General features: G+C 40.0%; 1 long non-coding RNA gene across 1 annotated transcript in view; it reads right to left on the bottom strand.

Annotated features, from left to right (window-relative positions):
* The window catches only part of LOC308195285, a 35,169-nt gene extending 33,519 nt beyond the window's left edge, over positions 1-1,650 (bottom strand). The window contains exon 1 of the long non-coding RNA XR_013951391.1: positions 1,467-1,650. This is a non-coding gene — a long non-coding RNA (uncharacterized lncRNA). The remainder of the gene's footprint in view (positions 1-1,466) is intronic.
* Positions 1,651-6,000: the final 4,350 nt, after the last annotated feature.

Genomic DNA, 6,000 nt, shown 5'->3' on the forward strand with positions numbered 1-6,000 from the left:
GGGGCTAACAGTACTTTGCCCATCTTAATAAAAATTTCACAGCTTTTGGGACATAGCCTCTCTTACACTGGATTTATTTTGCCTGCTGCAGGGAAGCATTGACTCGGGCTTCAGATTCTGAGTGCTTCACTAGTGTGGCTGAGTTTCGCCCACCATCTTTCATTAACACATTTTCTCTACAAAAAGAATTAACGGAAAAAAATGCCATAGTTCATCTAGAAGACCACAACCATCTGGAACAAAACTGAGTTTGGTATCAAAACCTGTACTTTAGCTGGAAGACTGCTCATCTTGAGAAGTGCCACTGCAATTATTCAAGGTTTATAGCGGTATAAATGATAACAAAATCATATCTTACATTGAGTATATCCCCCTTGGGAAGGTTCCATGGTCATTTTGTTAAATCATCCTTGGATATTATCCCTGTAACCATGGGTGGCAATAGTTTTGCCACCCATGTTAGGTGGAGAGGCAAATCTGGTATCTCCTGGAGGACATGAAAGAAGAGAGAATGACATCCTGGGAATGCTCTGCCAATGTGGAAAGCATTTTGACTTCAATCACATTGCTATTATAAATTATTATAGTGTCATATTTATAGTGTCAATAGCTATAGTGTCAGGGCATAGTGTCAGTGTTACTATAAATTATCTTTAAGTATTTCATTATATAATAGATTTTTGTGTAGAATAATGATGATCGCATTCCTAGATATGACATTCTGATGGAGTCATAGTACCAGAAATGTGTGTTAGTCATACCGAAGACAGGATTTAATTGTATTTGAAATGATGTAGAAAAGTGCCCACGTGGTGTAGCATAGCTATCAGAGATAAATGGTATAAGGAACAAAAAAAATTATCTTAGCACTGTGCTTAGTTAAATCAACTGAAAATTATTCAACCGTGCACTACAGGACAGGTAGTAAAGACAAGTTAGAGACTGCGAAACTAAACTGGCTTAAACACTGAGAACAGTCTAACAAGAGCTGCACAGAGAAGGGGAAAGGGTAATTTATTTTGTTTCTCAGCCCCTTGCAACTACTCTGTAGCTTGGTAGTGCTAATGAAGACTGCTATATAGCATTAACAGGAAAGAAATACAAACTGATCAGGAAATCTGGGTCTGACTTTTGCTGCCACCTGCAATGAGAAGTGTGAAATTCAGAGGTTATGAAGTCCAGCACATCTCATGCTGGGTTGTAACAGACATGCTATCGTTCCAGTGCCAACACTTGTCCTTTTCTTTCCAAAGTGAGCCTTTCAAAATGCATTCTGAAAACATGGTTTCCTTCCAATTTTCTTTAGAAATACCTGCAAAAACCGAAGGCTCCTCTATTATCCAAGTCTTCCTCCATGTGAATTTAAAGCTGGGATCAGGTGCAGGATTTCCATCATCAGCATCTGAAGCTATCTGCTCCTAAAACAGCCGTAACAGAGGTGAATGAATTAGGCAGCTTGAACTTACCCCAGGCTTCTTTTAATTCCTTAAGTTTCCCGCTGTGCAGGTCATTTCATCATGTAATGGGAGCTGACCACAGCTGTCAATCATGGCACTTAAACTAACAACCTTAAAGGCCCTGGGAATAGGTTTAGGTCACTGCATGACAGAAAGGTGGATCCAGATGTGGGTTTCCCTTTCCCTTTGAAAGAAAGAGCATTTTCATTCAGGCCTCCCTCCTCAGTGTGGCCTTTTTTTTTTTTTTTTTTTTTTGGTATATCTTCAATAGATAAAGCTGTACTTGGGGTTTTAATCTTGGCTGTGACGCTTTCTCCCATCCCTTTCTCTCCTTGGAGCTATTTTTTCTTCATTGTCCAAAAATACTTCATGTCCTGACATCCCCTCCCACCCCCAGTCGCTTTGCCAGGGCCCAGGAGGGGAGCTCAGCTCCTGGCAGTGTAGGTGACAGTAGGTGGCAGCAGCAGTCCACGGTGGGAGTCCTGAGTGGCAAAAAAGTGATGGGAAGCAGAGGGGCTCACAGAAGGCTGGCGTGTTAAATAGCATCTTTTCTCTCTCTCTCTCTCTTTTTTTTTTCTTTCTTTTTTTTTCCCTCTGGCACATCTCTGGTTCTGATTTTTCCCCCAGATCGCCTACGTGTTCTATAACAATTATCCAGAAGGGCTTTTCATTTTATTTGCTGTTACGCTTCCACACATGGGTGATCAATAGAAGCTTTGGCCGCATACCCCTCAAAACATAAGCAAGAAGTGAATTTGGGAGGCTCAGATGATTTCTCTGCAAAATGCAGCACTCAGATTTATTCTTGGTTTTCCTAACGCTTCGCTCCCCACATCCTTGCTTAAAAAACAAGGTGCTTCTAAATGACTTATTTGGATCCTTATGCCTCTGAAACTGCCATTGTGTACTGCAGCACAGAAGCCTGGAGAAACTGCTTTCTTCCTTCTGAACACTCTAGTTTTAATTGCTACCTCAGTAGCGTGTCTTATAATGAAGGGAAAAAGTAATTTTCTTTCATTATGCCAGGAATTAGGGTCCCAGAGGACAAAATGATGGCCTTCTTGTAATCTTACATGCTAATATAAGGTTTTATATTTATTTAAGTGTGGTGAGTTTGCCCTTGCGAGTGACCCCAATGGGCAGGGATTCAGCCATACAACCTGCTGAGTGGCTATTTCCTCCAGAAGTAAGTTCCAGCATTGCTCCAGGTTTCAGGCCTGTAGGGAGCTGCCTGAGGTGCAAACCCCATGAGCCTGGAGCTCACAGTGTCCTTTTTCCCAGCAGTAATGGTGATTTCTTCACACTCCTCTGTCACATCAGACACCTCCTTCCCAAAAACAACCTGTAGATTAACAGCTTCACAAGTCAGACGTGTGCAACAGCTACAACCACGCTGTCAGAGACACAGTAGATGGGATCAGAAGTCTAGAAAGTAACAGCGTTTACCCTACCAAGCAAAAGCAAAGAGAGAGCATTTAACAAAGAGCGAAGTAACTGCAAGCCCCTTCACTCCTGATGGATTCCGAGTGCTGTCTGAGTCCATGAGGGCAGGGTTATCCCTGCTTCATCAAACTGATTCTCTTGCCACTGACACCTGCACAGCCTCTAGCTTGTGAAAACTCCTTAAAACAGGATAGTTCCTGTCCTCCAGGCAGCGGCTCTTGCATCACTTGCCTCATACATTCATAGACCTTTGCTGCTGACTTTGTCAAAAATGACCCCTCCCTCACAAATTACTCTTTTGGATGTGATCCAGCCTGCTCACTAGGGCTTGCATGCTTAAAAAGAGAGCTGCACAAATTACTGACACTTGCTTGTTAAGCTTTAGAAATGTTTGTTTCGGAGAGAAGCAGTGAGACAGAGGACAGCACCGCATAATGCAAAATGGAGTCTGCAGGTTTTTGAGGATACAGACAGGGAGTTCATTATTTCGTATAGAAATCATAAATTGCATAAACATACTTCCTGTGGCTCCACCTGCCATATCATTACTTTTCAAATGCTGTATTCTCCTGTTGTTTTCACCACTTTTGTCACAGGCTACCTTAAACCTGGGGCAGGCAGCAGGGCTAAATGCAAACATCACTGGAAGACCTATTCAAATAACAATGAAATGATAATGTATATGTTGTTGTAACTGGTATGTCCCTTCCCCCTGTTTATGACTAGAAAAAAACACTGGTTTTGGCTCTGGAGGATAATTACATGCTGCCCTTGGGAGGCATATTTGAATGCTGAGCTGTGATATAGAAGAGAAAGAGCAAGCTGAGTATGTTTTGCCATTTTTGTGATTTACATTGTATGCAAGATTAGAAGTGTTTCCAAGAACTGGATAATAAGATAGGAGATTATAAGGAATTGTAAGGTGACAACAGGAGTTGATGGCTTGAGTTTTCATTGACTTACATAGTAAAGCAGAGCTAAAGCCAACCCCTTGTTTTTAGACTATTTGCATAACTTATAGTCTAAACACTAAGTGTAGTCTAAAATGGCATTATTTGTTTGGTAAGATATCTGCCACCTTGGATGTTGGAAGTCTGACTTCATGGCTTATTTCTGAAAGGCAGCATTTTCCTTTTACAGTTTGATTTGACTGGGATCCAGAACTGAGGAAATTAGTGTCCAAGCTTTCATTTTTTGCTTTGAGATCATTTCTCTTGACTTGAAAAGAAATGTATACCTGATGTATGGATGGCAATAGAAGTGATGAGAGTAACTCAGGATTGCATTTGATGGTTCCAAAGGTTGGCAGGAACCTGGAGTTGTTCAGTCTCTGAACATTAACACCGGTTCTGTACTCAGTAGAAATTATGGTCTTCACAAACTTACTGTGATGAATGAAGACACAAAGCTTGGTGTAAGTTTCTAACACTGTTCACAGCAAGTCAGCAGTTGGAGACACCTATCTATTGTCTACTGCCAAGTGGTAAAGCATTTCAGTTACGGTAAAAGTTTCCAGAAGTATTATTAGTAACAACTTTGAAGGGGGTTTGAAAGTAACATTAAAAATTAAAAGGATTCTAAAGTATTCCTTAAGGCAGAATAATCAGCATATCTCACTGCATTGTCCTAAGCACGGTGGCTGGACAGCCATCATTACTAGCCACACATCTTCATTATCCTGACTGTCTCTTACAGGTGAAAAGGTCTATTAAAACCCACTTGAAGAAGAAGTTTGTGAGAAGCAATAGTAATGTCTGTGAAGGTTCTACTGAGCAGCTTGAGTGTAAAGAACAAAATTAGCCTTCCAGCAATGGCAATTTCCATCCTAAGACATTACTCCAGATAATTCATCCACAGAATTATTCATTTACATAATTAAAAGGGTAGCACCCCCTAGTATTGAGTTTTCTTGCTGCATAGCAATTTTGAAAAAAAGGGTTAAGAAGTGTTTTAAAATACACAAAAAGTCTGGAACTTTCCTTGGTGTATCTGAGGTTGGTTCACAGATGTATAACGCAAAGTTGACTATATTGTGCTGTCCCAGAAAGGAACTTTAGAAAATGATAAACAGAAACAAGTATAAATGAGAGTGACAAAGAGATAGTTGAATCTGGAAGGAAAATGGAAGATAAAGTCTGCTTAGGTGATAAAAACTGTATCGAGAAAATCTTTGAAATCTGCACAGGAATGGCTCAGCTACATTCACTGCAGAAATAAAATAATAGTCTGCTTCTCTTAGATAATCTCTTCCTTTACACAAAGTGAAGATCTCTGTGGATAGCTAGAGAATCTGCCCCTCTCAATAGCAATAGCAGTTCTATTTTTTAGACATGGAAAATAGGGCTTAGATGTAGATGTTGGCCAAAATGGTGGTCAGCATGAGTATTCTGGGGTGTATTATAAAATTTTGAATATTTTGTGTCAAGGAAGAGAGAGTGGATTAGGATGAAAAGACACAGGGAGAATATAGGTAAATGTGTATTTGAGTTTCTGGAAGTGAGTGAAAAAAGCATCTATTGGCAAAACAAGCCGGTAAGTGCAGGAAAAAACAGGAACTGAAATCAAACTGAGCTAGGTCTTGCACAGGGCAGCAATGTGTTCTTCAAATATTTTTTAAAGAAAATGAGAAGACAGAACTCAAATCATTCTTCAGTGAGGATGAGACTAAACTAATAATATAGCTAAACCTCTAAACAAAATTCTTTGCTGTATTTTTTGATAATGATGGTGATGTCGATATTAAGGATGCAGACAAAGACTAGTATGGGTGAATAAATGAAGGTGGAGAAGATTGTAGTGATTTAAAAGCAAAATTCAAGAGCATTATATGGTTTAGTCTGGATATTGTACTCATATATGCTGAAGACCATGTTTCAAGTCCAGGATCGGAAAAGGTACAAAAATAATACAAATAAAAAGGGTGGGAGGGGATGGGGGGCATGGGGGTTGGGACGGGGGGGAATGCTGTATGAGCAATATATACAGCCTGTTAGTAAAAATATTACCCAAAACCATAATTAAATGCATGTAGGCAAGTGTGAGATGGGATAAAAATGAGAGATGATTTTTATCACATATATCTCATGCTGTTCTAAGCTAG

The sequence above is a fragment of the Anser brachyrhynchus genome (assembly GCF_964034855.1).
Source record: "Anser brachyrhynchus genome assembly, chromosome: 5".
Taxonomy (NCBI): Eukaryota; Metazoa; Chordata; class Aves; order Anseriformes; family Anatidae; genus Anser; species Anser brachyrhynchus.